General features: G+C 39.6%; 1 long non-coding RNA gene across 3 annotated transcripts in view; it reads left to right on the top strand.

The window, feature by feature from the left end:
• The window catches only part of LOC309446003, a 101,764-nt gene that overhangs the window by 17,255 nt on the left and 65,201 nt on the right, over positions 1–19,308 (top strand). For all 3 annotated transcript variants that reach the window (XR_014185395.1, XR_014185396.1, XR_014185397.1), the window contains exon 3: positions 3,922–4,102. This is a non-coding gene — a long non-coding RNA (uncharacterized lncRNA). The remainder of the gene's footprint in view (positions 1–3,921; positions 4,103–19,308) is intronic.

Here is a 19,308-nt window from a genome sequence, read left to right as displayed (position 1 = left end):
TGCAGTCTCCTTCCAACTCATAAGCAGCCCCTGAGTCTTTTTTTGCTGACTGTGGATGCAGCTGGGAATGCTCCCCCCCCCCCCCTACTTCTTTTAAGTTGGCTCTCAGAGCCCACCGCAGATGGTTGTACCTCATACATAATAAAGATTTTTTTGATTTTTTCCCCCCTTCTGAGGCAGGTTTCTATGAATGTAAGAGACAGACACTCTGGCAAGCTGAGGCCTGTGTTTTTATATTTCTCTTTTTCTAAGCGAGCCTTGGGGGACTTGCTTGCCATAGTTTGGAACTCCTGAATAGCTTATGGAGCTCAGTAATATCTTGGTGCCCCAAGTAGGAACCTGATTTGTCCGCTTGATCATTTCTTAGGGAAAATTATATATGTTAGCAGAAGGAAGTTAGGGCACGGCTCAACAAAAACAAACAAAAAACAAGACAGAAAAAGCACTCCAGGAACTGATGAAAATCGGTTGCTTTAGGAAGATGGTCTTCTAATAAAAGCATAGCAGGTTTGTGCTGTGTTTAGAAGTACTGCGGGGTGGCCTGTTATAACTGTGTGTTTCTTACTACTCCTACTAAATTTTCTTCCAGTGAGTTCACTCTACACTATTTTTAGACTTGGATAATGAACTCTGTGCACCAAAATGCACCCAGGACCTCATTAAAGAGCCAAACGAGCCTTTTCAGATGTCAGATAGTTGAAGTTCTAGGTAGCTCAACACTGTGGCTTCCCAGTTACTTTGCATGTTGTCATATTTATGTGTTTATGCTCGGTGTTATGGTAGTCATAAAAACAGGTACATATGTGGGGATCTGTTTCATGGGTCTTGCTGTGCATGTGCTTTGATTTTCTGCTATGTGTGGAAGCTGCCTGCTTGCTCAGGGCTGTTCTTGATCTCAGCGGTATGCTTTGGGAGCTGAAAATGTAGAACATATGCAGGAAAAAAATAGTGGAAATACATTTATAGCAGCAGTTTTAGCAGCTGATTTGACCCCATGAGAAAAGTTATGTCAAGGTCAGGTATGGGGTTGTATTTTTTGAAAAGATAAGGGAAAAGTGTCCTGAACTAAGTTGGATTTTCTTCATGATCAGGAAAAAGTTTTACAGGTATTTTGGTCCTTCTCTGTTTTTCATGTTGATACTGTGGAAGGGTTACTCATTATGTAGTAACAACTGCAGTCCAGAATCAACTCATGGATTTCTGAATATTTGCTAAAATAACTTTGGGATTCAACTGTCTGAAAGAATCATTGGCTCTTAAAGAAAACACTGGTGTCAGATAAGACACTCTTTTTGGGCCTGAAGGGTGTAAGAGTAAGGGCTCTTAGGAGTGAGGACAGCAAATAAAATCTTGAGAGAAGAGACTAGCTCCAGAAAACATGGCAGTGAGGCAGCAATGATCAGCAACACAGAGTTATCGTAGGATCGTCCTTCAGGTTAGAAGTGACCTCAGGAGGTATCTAGTCCAACCTCCTGCTCAAAGCAGGGTCAACTGTGAGATTAGGCCACATTGCTCAGAGCTTCATCCACTTGGGTCATGAAAGCCTCCAAGCATGGATACTGGGCAGCCTCTTCCATTGCTTGGCTGATCTCAAGGCAGGAGAGTCTTTCCTTATTTCCATCCTCAACCTCTCGTATTTCAACTTACGTCTGTTGTCTCTTGTTCTCCCACCACACCCCACTTAGAACAACCTGGCTCTGACTTCTCAATAACCTTCCCTCAGGAACGGAAAGGCCACCACCACCAAAACCTTCTCTTCTCCAGGCTGAACAAACTCAGTTCCCTTGGCCTCTTCTCACTGGGCTAATGCTCCAGCCCCCCCCCCCCCGACCATCTTGGGGGTTCTCCTTCTTAATCTACATTACAGTAACGTCAGCAAGCTGATGAATGACGCGGGAGGGCTATCTGGATGTGGCTGGGGCTATCACGTGCAAGTCCATGTGATAGTTGTAGCCAGGACAGGCTTGGTGGCCCCACGTGAGCCATCCTTCTCGTTCCTGGGTTAATGTTGTGGCATTACTAATCTCAGGTATTAATTTAGAAAAAATATCAGCCTGGATTCGAAAATCAGGGCATAGTTTAAATGCCGTAAGATGTTAAAATGGTGTAGAGATTCTTTTACATGGCTGGGTGTTTTTTGAGCTGCCGAGATACACATTTTAAGCGTAAAGCATGAGGGTTAGAGATATACTTAGTCTTAAAAATTGTTAAGTGTCTTGTAATTGCATAACTGCAGGAGCCAAGGCTTTAAGAACTATACTGAATATCATGAAATTTGTGATTTGATTTTAAAATTAAGCAACATTGATAAGATCAAGAGTCTGTTGCTTTTGTGAAGCAAATGTTCATCTAAGAAGGGTTTTTTCAAATAGTGAACCATATCTGTAAAGTTCTAAAATGATAACTGCTATTATGTGCTCATCTGCTTGGTGCAGTAATTAAAGCATACATTATTGCTCTAAGACACGCATTTAGAAGTATGGATTGAAATTAATCACCCTGACGCTATATAAATTGCTTGCCGAGTGCAACAGCATGTATGTTTCTATAGACAGTTGTATGTTTGTGTATTATACGTGGGTAGAGTTGAATTTGATATTTCATATATTTAATGTAATTTAAATATTAAAATAAATTTAATTTTATTAAACGTATGTTGGCGGTTATTTAGATATTTAACCCGTCCAGGACAAGCGTTTTTAAAGGTAAATCTTGCACTGCGATAACCACGAAAGATTAAATTGCCAGGATACTCAGATACCGCTCAAGGAGCCTTTGAGTTGTCCAAAAGCATCTGTGTGAGCAGGGCAGCAGGAATTCCTGTCTCTGCAAGATTTGAATCATCCGCGATGGCTCGTTTCCACATACCCAGCACAGATGGGGATGAGCCTCACAGCACACCAGGCCTGGCCCCTCTCTCGCAAACTGCAGAAGGGATTTTTACCAAGAGACTGAGCTTTGTGGAGGAGGCCCTTCTCTAGTTAGAAAAAAAAAGAAAGTGTGATATTTCTTCAGCCATTGATTATTTTTATCCGAGGTTTAAGCTTGCAGTGTTGATTCCATCTCTGGCTTCCTGAACGCTATGCAGTATCCTTAGGAAGTCTCCAGTGTGAATTTGCAGGCTGTACAGTTACAAAGTGAGGTAACATGGCTACTAGAAAACCTTTATAATAAATAATCCACAAGATGTTTGAGAAGCTGTTAATGTTACTCCTATACTGGACAATTCATCAGATCAGGTTTGCTCTGTTATTTTACAGACTACGTGACTTGTAAGTCAAAAAGCAGGTGTCTGTCCTTTTCGCGCCGCTGAAATGCGTGCGGCCTACAGTTCGAAACAATACTGCTGTCCTGCTTTACAATGCAGATAACTTCTTTTCTTTTACAGTTTGTCTCACTGTATAGAGAGCACTTGGAAATATATGTGCACGCTGCTCGATCTGTTGCTTTTTTCCTCGTGGTACAGTGCAGTCTCTTGACAAAGAGTGTCGTTCTGTGCAATGCAGTCATTAAACTAATGGATTAAGAGAGAGAAGTATCTAGCAGCACGTTGATAAAAAGGGCACAAAAAGAATTGTTGGAGAATTACTGCCCTTGCAAAGTTAAAATGCATGCACTGAAAATGTTTTGTTCTTCCCCGCCTACACTCTGGTGTAGGACCTGATTTTTAAAAACTGATATTTCTGTAAAACTTTGATTTGTAGACTTGCACTTCTGTCTGTACCTCTTTATATGTTGGAGATCTAAATGCAGTGTTGAGGCATCCTTTCTTGTACGGCTGATATTGGTGATCCCGCTCAAGAGTTACAAAAGCAGAAAAAACCCCAAACCTTGCAGACATTTGCTTCTTCACTTGTTACATATTTACATGTTTCTGCATGGTGAAAGATTTCCTCTTTTTTTTCTTAATTATTTTTTCAGTGTACCAGCCTGGATGTCGTCTCCCTGTGGTGAGTGCAAAATTTACAGCAGAAAAATTACAATTTTACACTGAAAAAGCACTTTTTCATCTGAACCATCACGCAAAATGCAGGATGAAAGTAGCTGAAGTTTTCTGTCACATCGGCTGCAGGACTCCTGGAAGATTCTTCTGAAACTTGGGGTAAGGTTTTTTAAAAATCCAAACAATTTAGCTGTAAAGTAGGAGCTGATATGAACTGTGAAGGTATAATTGTAGGGCTGAGAAGAAGATACTGTTTGTGGACTGAGCTCTGTGCTAAAATGTCTACAGGAGCAATTTCATGTAAGAAAATTTCAATGCAATATTTGTTAAAATAACGAAAACAGTAACAACAGTGAGCCCAAGTTTATTACCAAGATTAAATAGCAAACAAGTTGTTTGCTATTCAAAAATGAAACGTATTATATTTTTGGGGTGTTTTTTTTTTTCATAATCCATGCCAAAGTACAGAAATATTTAACTTTGAAAAATGAGTTTTAGTATAAGTATTGAAAGTATGAATCACTAAGCAGCACAATATATATTTGGATTGCTTAGCTCCTGAGAAGTAGCTGAAATATTTGCACTGTATACAGTTAACGTTGTTGCCTTGTTCTTAGTGGTTTTGTTTTGCGTTCAGTAGTGGTATCCATTATCTTACATTTGGTGAATTAAATCCTTCCAGTTTATTTCCTTATTGCTATACCAATTTAGTGCAGTTAGTTGAAGTGTCATTAGGATACCTTCTCTGTGACTGCAGTCATAGTATTTCATATATAGAGCATCTTGCAAGGGATACCAGTACTTTCTCATAGACATGAATCTTTTTCTCCTGCTTCAGGTTGTATGTATAACTAAAATTCATGCCAAAGACCTTGTTGTCTAAATGTGTATTAGATACAGTTCCTAATATTGCAGGTGTTTACATTCATGGCAATTTAAAATGCTGCTTATGAAAATTAATGGAATGCTTACTTTATAGCCTTAGGAATTTGGCCAGGGCACACAAACAATTTATTTTTCATTTGTTTGTAGTCAGACAAGTTTATAATTAAGACGGTAATGGGCATAAGCATTCTTGCACCCTTTGCATCTCATCTTTCTTGTTAACATCAAAGAGAAAATTTGTGGTAGAAAACATAGCAGTCAGTATTAAGTGTGAGAGAATCAACAGCATGTGGAATTTTTTAATTTTTTCTGGTTTAAATCTGGTTATCCCCTGTCCTCCTATCTTCTGTATATCTGCAATCAAGGAAAAGCATGCATACTCTTTTTTGTTACTATTCCAAATACTGTAGATACAAATGATAGCTATACACTGGTACCACATTCAGTGCACACCCCAGACCACCGGAGATATTAATGAAAATGTGCAAAGACTTATATAACCATTACATCAGTGTCTTATTTCTAGAAATGTAAATTACCCTTTGCTGATGAATCCATTGCACTGATCTGTAGCCTGCATGATCTAACTACGGATTAAATCAAGAACGTGATAAAGCTGAACAGGAATCCTTGCAGGCATAGGATGATATTACTTTGTTTTCCATAGGAAACATCTGTGTTCATGCATACATGTGTGTGAAGTGTTTTGGATTTACCGTGTCTGAGGACAAAGCCATATATGTGACGGACCTTTTAACTTAAGGGGTTGTGCATCTTTTATGTCAGTTCTGAGACAGATGAGAGAGATGAAATGTCAGTCGTGGGGGTCACTGGTGTGTAAGAAAAAAAAAGACTTGCCAGCAACAGACTTTCTCCAAGGGCCCCTTGAGTCTGTGATTTGATTCCTCCCAGAGATTGGTCCAAAATAACATATATTTGTTGGCTATGAAGCCCCTTTATCTCTGCAAAAACTAGGGACCGTGCATATCTACTGAAAGGTACTGGAGGGTTATGAGTTTCAAGGCCTTAAAATAATTAATATAGAGCAATGACTTTCATTGATGAAATGTTACCAGTTTGCTGATTTTTGTTTTGGCTTATGTCTTGAATGATGTGCCAGTGGTGTTAGAAAGCTGAGATGTGGGTGTCCACATGTTTTGCACTGAATTTAAACCATAAATATTGCACCATAAGAATCTTCTTATAAAAAAATCAGTCTGCTTAAGAGGTCATTGTTCTTATTAATAAAATAGTTGTTATTGCTACCTCTGATGTACATAAGGCTAGTAATAGTCTCTGTAGGACTAGACCTCAGAATAAATTGCAAGATCAGAGACTAAATTAGAATCTCCTAAAACTTGATCCTGATGTACTTTTAAGGAAGTGGTCTATTCCAAGAGCTCTAATATATGAAGCCTTGTTAAGGTTAAAGTCTCTGCGGGTTAAAATTCGTTTTTTGAGCAAGAAACCCAGCTAACAATAAGATTAGGTAATGTCCAAATATATTGTCATGAATAGGTAACTAAAATAAATGTTGTAGTCAGAACATCTTCAATGTATACAATAAATACTAGCCTCTCTTTTTATTACTGTGTTGTTTCACAGTAATAATATAGTATATTTTGGAAAAACTAACTTTTGTGTCTTGAGCTAACATTCAATACTCTTCTTACTGTTTTCTCATTGTGTTAGTTCTCATTTAAGTATTCGTAGGAGGAATTTTTGAAACATACCTTAGAAGTCTTTTAATGCCTGATAAACCTTCCTCCAAATATGCATGCTCTGGATACTCTCAGAGGAGGGAAAACTGTTCTCCTGTGCCTCCCATGTACTGGATATGTGCAGTTGACTTTTCAGCTGATGCTGCATTGCTCCAGATATAAATAGAAAGAGGAATCAGTAAATCTGGCCTTGTCTCACCTGTTTCATAGTAGGAAATGAGGCATTTTGAAGACAGATGCGAACACAGATTCAAAGTTCGCTTATTCTGATTTCTCAGTTTCTCGCCCAGTGAACGTGGTCATCTCAAATCTTCAAACCAACAGGAGCAAAAGGCTGACCCCATGCTTGTTATTTCTTGGAAGTTAATTTACGTGTGTTCAGGTGAAGAAGGAGGTTTGGTTTTGGGTTGGTTTTTGTTTGGCTTTGTTTGCTTGTTTATTTGTTTTTTAAATCAGCTGCAGTTTTCTTTGTAATTCCACAAGAAATTGAATAATTTGGATTTTTCCTACCAAAAGCTTTAGACCCACCTGTGAAAAGCAGATTCCATTGTACACAAGAGATCTTAACTCAGCTGGTAACAAATGAATACAGGAAGTGGATGGTGCAGTTGCTCCAATATTAAATTGCTCTTGCAAGCCTTTCAAGTCTGGATTTCTTTCCAGTCCACAGGAAATGACTGATAATCCTATTTTTTTTCAGAGAGGGATTGTTCTGGAATAGAAATAGTATGTAACATAAAGACTAAGACATATTCTCAAGTTAGTTAATTCATTGGAAAGGTATTGACTTTCTCCTTCCAGCTAAAATCATAGTCATAAAAAAGGGAAAGTTACCTGTATGAGAAGCTGCTTGCCTTGTATTTGCATTGTTATCAGTTCCTTAGAATACTACCATGCTTAAAATATTTGGGATGAACTTTCAGTGCTGAGCAATATTGTTCAGCCTTGCTGTGGTGGGGCAATTTCAGTCAAAACAGCATTTTCTGAGAAGGCGGCTGTCATACCATTTGGTTTTCTAAATTTTAAGGACTTTATGCTTTAACTGCAACCCGTTTCTGTTAAATCCTCTAATATAAATCTTTGTTTGTACACTCAGTTGGCTGGTTGAATCTCCAGCTGAAAAGTGACTGTGAGATGAATGTACGCTCCTTATAATTGAAACCGTTTTCTGATAGGTACTAAAAAATGTCTGCAGACTTAAGTAAATATGGTAGTGGTCTTCAGCGTGTAGCTCTTTGTACATAATTCCTGTGCGAGAGGTCCTGTAAGAAAAAGTGGCTCAGCTCTAGCTAACGAAGAAAGGAATTTTATTTGGAAGATTTAAGGAGCAAAAGAAACTTGCAAGGAATAGTGTAAAAAGGTAATTAAATTCCCTGGGTAACCAGGATAAAGGTAGAAAGACAGTAATGTTACTTTGGAGTATTTTGGGTAAGCCAATCTTTCTTTTACTTGGTCTGAGTCATATTCCCTATTTTCCATAAGTACTATATTTTTACAATTTGCCAAACAGGTCACCAAATGATTTCATGGTCTTATAATATTACCTGAATACTTCCAATAACTTGCTTATATTGGTGATCAGTGAAACTGAATTTTTAAACAAACAATGATTAGCACATGTGACTTCTCATCATTGGAAGCTACAAACCCAGCTAAAGCAAAATCTGAGACAGACATCAAATGAGTTGATGATTCCTATGTTTAAAGCGTTAGAAGCATTATTTCTCTGTAGGTGATGTGTAGGTTTCCCACAGTGATGATATGAGATAGATTATTTTTTCCCACCTACTTTAAAAACCTGTTCTGGATGGAAGGGTTGTTTCTATAAGTGCCTATGTCCTCTTCATGAGGTATGGTCAGTGCCTGCTCCTGGATGCCCTGTGTCTAGCAGGTTGAAGTCGCAGGAGATGACCCACAATCCCATATTGCTTGGGACTGGAACCAGTGCCTGTTAAATTCACTGGGAAGAGGTGTGCTGCTTGTAACAAGAGAATTCAGGATGCGTGTGTCACATGCATAAATGTCTACGTTCTTGCTTTGGAAAACGCATCAGGAATTATTCTTTCTAATAAAAAGAAGTTTCTTCGTTTCGCTGTCAGAAATAAGAATAGCCTAGTTATTAAAAACTGTTAAACATATGCAAGCAGAAAATCAAAATTCAACCTTATCCATGGGTTTTATTAAAAATGTTGACATTGAAGGAAATAAAATGGTCATCATATACTCCAGATACATTATCCAGTGCTGAATTTTGAAGAGTCTTGGTGTTGAAGCTCTGTATTTTTAGTTACACCAGCAGCCTCATCTCTAAAGTTCAGAAGAGGATTAGCAATGTGTGGCTATTCCTGACAGATGCCACACTGGAGATCAAATTACTTGGGTGATTGCTAATAATGTTTTGTACCTGTCCGTGCAATTGGTGGCAAAACATTCTCAACCAGCTAGTGCAAGCAGAACTGTATAAATCCAAAGCATAGAGTCATTTTTCTGTTTTGGCACCTAAAGCTCTTTCACAATGGACATCTATATTATTTCTGAATTAAACACATTGGTATTTCAGCTTGTTCCTTTTGGAACAGGTCTTGAAATAGCAGGATAGCAGATTGACTCCTGTTGCAATTTTTTAAAAATTATTTTTTAAATTATCTCTGCTAAAAAAGCTAATTAAAACCTGGAAGTCAGTTTTCCCTTTCTGTCAGGTATCATAATTAATTAATGTCATAGTTTTTAATGTGTATGTGTTAGTGTATTTATTTCTTTACAGAGAGTGGTCAAAACTGTGGTAAAAGGAGGATGTGGAAAAAAATGCCAGTATTTAATTTGAAATGTTAGTATGACATTGCTGTTCATCAGCGACAGACAAATCTGTTCATACAATTCTGTCTTTTTATTGTATCTGACATTATGTTACTTAGTCTTTGGGCTTCTGTGTGGTTTTGATACTTTCAGAGAAACGGGTTTGAGAAGCATGCCTTTTTTTAGTGAATTAAATGCATTTCAGAGAATCAATAAATGGATCTTAGAGGTGCCTGCTGTCTTCTCCCTTAAGAAGTAGCCACACTTTTCAATACAGTAATTCTGGACTTAGGTCTGTGGTGAGGAATGCCTCTGTTAGGTATTTGCCACGCAGTGGGGTATGCTGGATTGTATCTCACAGTGACTTCTACTCTGACTTGAGGTGTAGCATTGTACTAGTGCTAAACTGGGCACATCCACTTGAATGGACTGCACAGCTTTCCTTAACAGTGCAGTCTCTCATCTAATGATTCTTACGGCTCCCAGTGTTTCCTTCACCCTTGCTCACAGTAGTTTGGAGGCACGGTCAGTGACATGGCTGGGTGACACGACGAGTTTTCTTTTCCATCGAACAAGTCACAGGTATGAAACCGAATCCCAGCATTGGTATTGCTGCTGCAGAACAGATCAGGTGAGTTATAAAAGCTGATTTAAAACTCACTGTTGATTTTCAGCGCTTCCTAGAGGTCTAAAATAGCTCTCTCAGCCCCCCTGGCTGGGCAGCGTGGATGTAGCACCCACATGGCCTGTAGTGCAGCCACGGAAACGTGTGATTAGGAACCCCAGCTTTGCCCTCATGTACCGGTCGGTGCTCAGCACTGACACTTGCTTCTGACAATCTGGGCCATAATAACTGCTCAGAGGCTAGTCTTTAATTTTTCCTTTCCATTGGACCTTGAATGAAGAAGAATCTTTATTTTCACGTGGCCTGAGAGGAGGGATGCTTGAGGTGTGCTTCTAAGAAACCAGGTTTAGATGGTGGGTAAACCTCTATGGATTTTGAGGTGATTATCTCTCCTGTCTCATGCTCTTGAAGACTTTGCACAGCTCCATGTGTGCTGCCTATCAGGGGGCCGTAGCAGTTCTTGAGACTGATGGCAGAATAGCAGAAGGTGGTATGTTGAAGGTATTGGGGCCCTTCTATCTCATATTCTTTGATAGAATCGAAACGTGATATACAGAATACGGTTATTATATTTTGTTGTGTGTGTTTGTTTTTTTTTAATTAGGTTGTTGTGGGTTTTTTTGTTTTGTGTTTGGTTTTTGTTTTTGTTTTTTAAATTGGAGAGAACTGTTTCTGCTATATGAAGGCTCCAGAGTCCACACTGTTGGTCAAAAGTAAATTTAAGGGCATGTTATTTCTTATGTAAATGTAGAACTGCTGTGGTCACGGGCCAACAAACTGTTTTAAATTCATGGGCTCCTGCTGTACTACTGCTCTGACTACAAATACTGATTTTAGGATAACAGTATAAAGAAAGTGCAATGTGGCCTTTTCCCAATTTTAGATATGGTTTAGCAGCTAGAAATGAAATTAATCAATGCCGTTTGACCACTCAGCTCTCTGTGGAAGAGCTCCACAAATCACAAGTGAGTCTAGGGCCACTAAGATGGTTGACATAATCAGAATGTACATCTATAAAACTGGTTTTGCACAACCTGGGTTCAAGCAATTGTCTGGCCTTTCACTCTTTTTTTCTTTAATTTCAGTTCTCTAGAGTATTATTAGACAATGAAATAGTGTGCCCACAAAATTGGGATTTAGTAAGCTGGACACAATAAATAATTATTTATAAATAAAAGCATGGAAGAATAAATAATTTTAAGTGCATATTAGATTTAATTGTAACAGCTGTGTGATATATTATTCTCAGACTCCGGAATGAGGCACTGGGACTGATGTAAGTTGCTCTGAGTATTCCCTGGAGTAAAAATTCTTGCTGTTTGGATTCTGTCATGAAATGGTTGGCATCCCAACAATCACGACAAGTGTATATGTTGGCAAGGAATTAAAAATGGTGATGTCTCTGAAGTTTTGCAGGAGGTTTACTGCCTGGGGATGGTAGACAGTTGTAGCGGTTACTAATGCCATTCTGTCGTCTGTGTTGCAGCTAATTTTTAAAACAAAGCAAGACTGGTCACACATTCCACTTGGTAAAAGGAACTGCTGCATTTGGTTTTCTTTGAGCGTTTTCTGACACTGGCATTTCATTTTCATGTTCCCTCTTCTTTCTTTTTTAGTTGTTGTTTTGATAATAAATCTGACTAGAAGACCTCTCTGCCTTTAAACCACAGTGAGGGCTGCTTGATTTTTCAAGCATGACCCTCCTAAAATTTGTACCCTCAAGAGGAAATATGTGATTTTTCGTTTGTCTTTGATCCGCTCTCATCAATGCAATTTTACTTCTTCAAACAATTGAGCCTGCAGTTCATTATAGCGCGAGACCGGAACCCTTCTGTTACCTTATTTTTAGCAACCATTGCACTGAGCCTTAAAATCGCATTTGCAAAAAGAAAGGCCTGCACCAGTGCCTTATTTTAGCCCTTAAAATTTGCTGTCACACTTCCAAGAGAGGCACCGGAGGACTGAATTCCAGCACCTTTCTCTCCTGAGAGAAGAGCAGTTGGATGTGAGGCGTTGTGTGGTGGTGCGGCTTGATGATATTTCTCTATTGGCTAAATTGAATTAAGCATGTAGTAACCTCACAATACTATTTTGCTTCTCATTGCCTTTGTTTGCAGTATTTTCACTTACTCTCCTAAAGTACACTCAACAACGTTTTTCCTTCTTTGAAGTGTAGCGTCGTTTGGCTCCTGTACCTGACCCGAGGGTGCTGTGTCTGTTTTACAGTCCCCGTCCCTCCTGGGGGGTGACTGTGTGTGACCCATTTTGAAGTGCTGGCTGTCATGTGAGTGTTAATGGCCACCTCCACCTGGGAGATCAGGGGCGGATGGTCGGAGAGGACTTTGATGCTGTGCCTCGGGCAGGAGCACCTGTGGTGGGGACTCTGCGGAGCTTCTCAACCCGAGGCAGCGAGACGCTCCGCACCTGTGAAGCGATTCAGCCCAGCAGAAAGGACTGCAGGGGAGCTCTGTTCCTGCGGGTTTTAGCATCTTCCCAGAGCAGAGCCTCTGACTACTTCGCAGAGCTTATGTGCTTGATTAAAACATAATTTCCCTTCAGCTTATGGAGCTGAGAAGCTCTTAGAGGCACGAATTAATGGGGAGACAGGTTGTGTCTGCTACGGAGTCGAGGAGCTGTGCTGCAGAAGAGAAAAATCGTTCTTCTGGGTGATTTGTTAGATTTAAGCGATGCTTCCAGAAATTTTCAAGCAAGAATGTTTATCTGCAGTTGGGACTGACTGACACCACTGCTGCTTCTTAAGAAACTCTCCATTAGAAATGTTGTAGTTTTCTTAAATGTAGTCATTAGAAGTCTAGGAAAAGAAACATAATATTTTGCTTGGGGAGGAGTGAGGCGAGGAAGAATACTTCAGAATATTTGGAGGTATCTGCCAGGCTTATCAGAACAACCTCCTGTCCCTGTGGCTGTGGCAACCCAACTTGAAGTTAGAAAGAAGAGCCTAGTTTTGCCAGTTTGAAAAACTGGATATTTTGTTCTCATTGCACCTGACTGAAATATCCACGTTACTTGTAGTAAAGCTCTCCAAATACCTGTATTAAAGGTGGCTGAAAAAATGTGGAGCCCTTGTGTTATTTACCTAGTATACTGTGCATGGAAACACAGCATCAGGGGGGTTGAGAGACATCCACAGAGAGAAGAAAAAATCTGATTAACAGCACCTAGAAATGGGCAGATGAATCCCCTGCAAGGAACTAGACCACTAGGAATGTAAAACTTCCAGGACAAGAAGATTTCATGCATATGTGGAAGAATGAATTGTGTCTATATACGAGTCTGACAAAGGCAATAAAAATGTCAAAATGTAGGTGCAACTTTTTTACATCTTCACAGCACAAAATGAAAGATGAAATAATAGTGCCAGGAATGAACACAGAAACTCTGGAACAGCTGAGGAAAATATTTGAGGAATATATACACAAGGTATCAGAGGGATACTTCTCTCTAAATCCCAAAAGCAAGAAGCAGGGAAGAGGATAGATGCTTGCATCGCATTGCTGAGAATTCTGGCATGCACATGTACTTCAGAGACATAAAAGATCTCCTAATTAGACACAGGATCATTTGTGGGACATGTGATTTTAGTTTATAGCAGGAATTGCTGAGAAAAAGACATCTAACCCTAAAGGAATGAATCAAAGAATGAAAGCAGCTGAACTGTCCGTGGAAAGGAGCAAGATGATGGCCGCACTTGCAGTACATAAGCTACACTTGACATGAATCCAGGAAACGGGGCAGAGACGGGCTTATGAAGGATGCTGCTGCGGCAGCGTGTGGCTACCGGTGCGCTCTTCTGAACACACACTGGAAGGAACGTGGAAATCATTGTTACTGAGGTCTCAGTGCTGCATGCAGCTTCTTTTGTGAGAAAGCAGCCATACTTAGAGTTACTGAGAAATTTCCAGGGTGTGTCAGGAAATTTACAGCAAGGCTTGAGCAAATTCAATATCTCATAGCACATGTCCACTGCAGAAGGTGGTCGCCACGTATGTTTTCAGCTACTGATTTTAACGTCCATCCATGCGCTCTGCTCGCCGCAGTGGGAATGTGGAGCCGGCCAGCAGCAATGGGAAGAAGAGGGCAGGATATGTGTGGCCAGGTCATGGGAATGGCAGTGGAATGAAGGCTCTGGGCAACGTATGAAAGCAAAGTAGCATTTAGGAGCTGGTAGAAGCAGAGTTGCAGGAGCATAATACAGGAGTGAGCAGCAGGATGGTGCAGCGTGCATCTGGCGGATGCCACATGGGCTCTCCCGTCCTCCACCAGAGGTAGAGGAGGCAGAAGGAAACCAAAAGGCAGCGAGACGGGGCTTTGGCAGGCGGAGAGCAATGTCTATTTCATCAGAACGGGAAACAAAGGGCTGTTCTGGAGTGCAACGTGTGTGAAGGAATATGAAATCCAACTGGTCCAAGTGGGCTGGTGGTGAAGGCCAGCCTTTAGGTGTCTGTGGGTTAGTAACCTCTAGTTAGTCACCAAAGGTTTGCGTGAAAAGCACAACAGCAGCTGTCAAAAGGAGAGTTGTAGTGGCCCGCCTGCAGTTCAGAGAAGAGAATTAGGAAGATAATGTTTGAAAGAGGCACCAGGAAGTTAACTGAGCATGACCTGAATGTTACCCCCATTTTTTTGTGTGTTTCTGTCCACCGTTCTCTAAAGAAAAGCCAATTATATTTTAGAAGAATAGGGGCCTCTCATGTTGTTATTCACCATGTGGTACAGGAAACACTAACAGTTACTCAGAAATTGTGAGTTAACCTTGTCCTTTCATCACGTAGGAACGTCTCATCACTAGACTGGTGACTGCTCAAAGCTGCCTGGAAATGGTTGGGCCCCAGACAACTAAACTTTTATACATCAGTACAAAAGCGGTAAAGAAGATGAGAAGGAAAACTGATTGTCCCAAGGGACGCAGCACAGTGGTTTGGGTAGTCCTGCTTAGAAAGTCACTTGTGGCTTTTATAATGAGGAACTTAAGGTTTGAGTTTTCAGACTTATTAGCTGTACATTTGTTTGTTTTTTATTAACTTAATATACTATGCGTCACATTTTCTTTGGGGTATGGAGTCAAGTGATGGATTCATGCAGTTTAGCTCTAGATCCATGGGCTTTCTTTTTTCATAAAACTTTGAAGAGACTTGGGTCTCAAATTTCCTGAATTATTTTATTTTATGCCTGTATATTTTTGGTACAGCAGCTAACATTTTCTCTCCAGTTTCCTTTCTGAGAATATGTGCTTCTGGCTAACGTAGAAAGGTAACGTAGCTTTTGCTTGTTCTCTTTCTTGACTTGTGGGAATTGGAGTTGCCTTCTGACATGAGCAGACACAGTTAAACCTCTTCAGTCTACGAAAGAATCACTGGAAGTTTTTAAAAGTCTGAGGAAGATCTGGTTGTTAAGCTAATACAGTATACTTCATCTAGCTTCTGAAAGTCTTGCCTGTTAACAGTGATTAAACGTAATTGCATCAGTGAAAGTAGTGTGAAAAACAAAACAAAACAAACCCTGACTTTCATTAGAAACTGTCTATAGGAAACCCTGGTGCCTTGAGTTAAAAAGTTTCACGTAACATTGCAATTTTATTTTGAGTAGTGCTTTAAAGGTTTCTTAAACCCAGGAATATGTAAAAAGGATAAATAAACCATAGCAGAATAAATACACAGTTCTGAAGTATTCTGCAAGGTTTCGTTATATATTTGCCATACATGTGGTTTATTCAAAAACAAAAACTGAGCATAAACCTGGAAAGTCAATGGCAAGATATTCAACCATCTTAAAGACCTGGCCGGATATTAAAGGTATTTGCAAGAAGAAACAAATGAACAAACCACCAGCTATGAGCCAGATCAAATTTTCATTGAGTGGAATGGAAGGACTCCCAGTAATTTCAGTTAAAGCGATTGAATTAATTTTTTTTAATGGCTACTCTTCAGTTTGGAAGCAAATCTATTCGTGATTTTAAGAGCTGAAAAACAAAGTTGCTAAACTTGTATTTTCGTATATTTAAAATCTGAGCTGTGTCGTGTGCTTAACTCTCCACAATATTTATAGCGATTGTAAAATTTCTCCAAGTTATTTGATCTGAAAAAGCTCTTCCTAGACAGTAAGATGTTAACAAATTAAGCAGTTTTGGTGTAATGCGGAATACTACGTGCTGTTCTGTGTCCTCGGAGCTGAACTCGATAATTGCAGATTTGGTTTTATTCTGTAGATTATGAGAAATGATGTAGACTGAAAGAGAACTGTAAAACCTGCTTCACTGAAATACTGAAAATGATAAAATAACCTAATTCTTACACAGCTTTGTCACTGCCAATGTTAAATATGACTGCAGGTTTTTATTGCAAGAGCATCAGTTACTACTGAAACGAAAGTGTAACAGTGAGCCCTGTTGGCTTAGAGAAATCATATACTCCAAGTGTGTTCCAGAGCAATAATAATTTTTTTTTTGTGGGTATTCAGGAGAAGTGATAATTCTGAAGCAGGGAATGCTATTGATAATGGTTCTACTGGGAAACACAGTTAAAACATATTTACCCATTCCCCTAAACCAGCAAAGTTTAAGTCCAGATCTTGAGGTGGCCTGTGGTGAGGCGCTGAACTAAACGTAACATTTATGTGTCTTCTCCACATGTAGGTGCTTTCAACTTTTAAGTTTTTAAAGATATTAAAACCATGAAAATGTGTTTATATTTAGGGCATTTAATGAAATCTTCAAAGAATGTAGGTGTGTAGAGGCAAGGTAGATACGCACTATACAAAACAAAGATAGGGTGGATGATGAGAAATGAGTCCCTTGTGAATTTTGTATTCCTATTCTGCTTACTCTTTGCCTTTTGTTTTGATATCCCAATGTGGAAAAACATTTTTATAATCTGTTTGGCATTTTTGGCCCTCATGCGACTTTGATTCATGAGTTGAAATCCTGTTTCCATGGAAATCAGCTACATTGTTGATCAGCTTTGAATTTCTCCCACAAATTAAGGCGACTGGGGGATACCATCCAGGCTGATTCTGTCCGTAATGTTGGCCGTAATTTCTGTTTTATCCTGTGTGAATGGGAGCTGTATGGCAGTGATTATTTCAAGCAAGAATCCCACATGTAACTGCAACAAATTCTCTTGTATCAAGAGAAATTTACCCAAAATGGGGGGGGAAAAAAATAGTGTGACATGTACACATGTGCTTGGCACCCTGGCAACGTACGCTCAAAAAACCCACAGGGGCGGCTGCAGTCATTGTCACAATTACCTTTTCAGTTTCTACAACCAACCTGCCTCATTTTTAGTGAGGCTGAGTTGAGTTGTATAATCTTCATTTATAGCCTGTTTCTCTTCCAGGTACTGCCAGGGTATTTGACAGACATGCTTAAGTCGAAAGGGACTAGGTGTCATCTACATAAATGCCCGCTGGACATAAACCTTCCTTGTTATGTTCCAACCGTTCTGAGAAGGAGGAAAAGCAGAATGTGACCGAGACTTGTTGAGGAGAATAGCAGATGTATTTTCTAGAAGAGGAAAAGCAAGTCAGCAACTCTAAGATAGCTAGAGGACAAGGAAGTGTCCGCAGTGTCTCCTGATGATCAGTGTGTAAAAGTGGATAGATAATAGCTGATAGATAGATCACGTAACACCTGACTGTCACAAGTTCTCAGGAGGATACCAGGGTGATCATAACAGAGCACTGTGATCTCCCCACATCTCTGCTTTGATCAGCTTGGGCAAATAGAGCTGCTCTGTTCAGATACTTGAACCTGACAGCATTCTCAGTAATTTTGTCTAAAAGTGGAAGTTCAGTTTGTGGGCAGTTATGTCCAGTTGTCAGCATCGAGTGACTTCTTGTGCGACAGCTGTCAACAACTTATTCGGCAGGAGCCAGCAGATCTGCCCCTGCTCTGTGCTATTGCCGCTAGTAATGGGTGTAGTTTTTCTTTCAGAAAAAGCTTGCTTTCAGAACAGCTGAAATAAAAATAAACACTTTGATATTTTAGAAAGTTGTTGTTTTTTTTTTTTTAAAAAAAAAAAAAAACAGCGCTTGATATATAGCTTGGGGAGGGGGGCTTAAACTAAACTTATTTTAATTGGAATAGTAAGGAGAAGGGAAGCTCAAAATGCCAGCTCGGTTGTTTCCTTAGCCCTAACTCATAACTCAAAGAAACGGATGCAGTGGGAATTGGCTACTGTGGGGAGGGTGGGACAAAAATACGATTGTTTGCTGCTTTGGAAGTGTTTGTTTGTCAGGCATTTGGGTGGGAGGGTAGCAGTGAAAACAGACCCTTCCCCGCACTGGAAATGCCAGGTGCTGCACTTCTGCAATATTCAGATTCTGAGTGTATTTCTGGCTTTCCTAATCTTTGATCCTGCCATTGAATCCGCGGGGGTGCAAAAATCCACCCACACAGATCCGATTTCAAAATCCTGGCCTTAATTATTTATGGTTTGGTTTGGACAAATTACTGTTCTCTGTGCAATAACCACAGTTATTACCAGAAATATAGAACTGTCTAAAGCATACATATATACATTATATATGTATGTACGTCTTTTTTAAGATGTTGCCTTTATTAATGTTGTTTCGAGGCTTAGCTGAAATTCTCATTACTCAGCCTTGCCCTGTGCTGCTTTGCAGCTGACCACATTGGCCTGGATCCATAGCAATTAATTTTCAGAAAAAGCAGCTCATAGTGTTTATAACCTAAAAGCAGCCCTAGGACTAAAAGAAGAACATTTAGCTTTATACACCTTGCAACAAGATCCTAGTGTTTTGTTAAACTGCAAATGGACTGTGCTCGTTTTTCTGCACAAAACAGGCCCCTTTTTCTTTAATGTCCCTGGGCCCTCTTCAGAAGACTAATCCATCTCAAGTTATACCATTTTCATCTGCGTATAAATAGAAGGTGGATCCCTTATGAAAAACAAAACAACTTTTGACCAAAGACAGTAAATTTCATGAAACAAAAGTAAAATCAGAATTTTACAGCAAAGTCAGACACACCAGTGCCATTACAAAGCCTGGAAATAGCAGCCAGGACCATTCTTTAATTCGAGCAAGCCAGCCTGGTGACATTTATGTGTTTCCCAAAGTCATTTTTTTCCTTCCTTTTGCCTTTTTCCCGAATTTTTAATAATAAATTAATGCTGATATATAATTTAATAATAAATTAATGCTGATATATTCATAATGCTTATGAATAGGTTCCCAGCACTTAAGTGTTGCTGCAAATTAGGATTCTTGTTTTCCTTTTTGTCTCTTAGTAGACTCAAGTTGAAGAAACATACTCTCTTCAAGTGTTCATAGGTAGGATATGGCAAGCCAGGCAATTTCAG

The sequence above is a fragment of the Streptopelia decaocto genome, assembly GCF_964273445.1.
Source record: "Streptopelia decaocto genome assembly, chromosome: 1".
NCBI classification, from domain to species: Eukaryota; Metazoa; Chordata; class Aves; order Columbiformes; family Columbidae; genus Streptopelia; species Streptopelia decaocto.
Note: the sequence above shows the minus strand (reverse complement) of the source record. Positions and strands in the feature narration are given on the sequence as shown.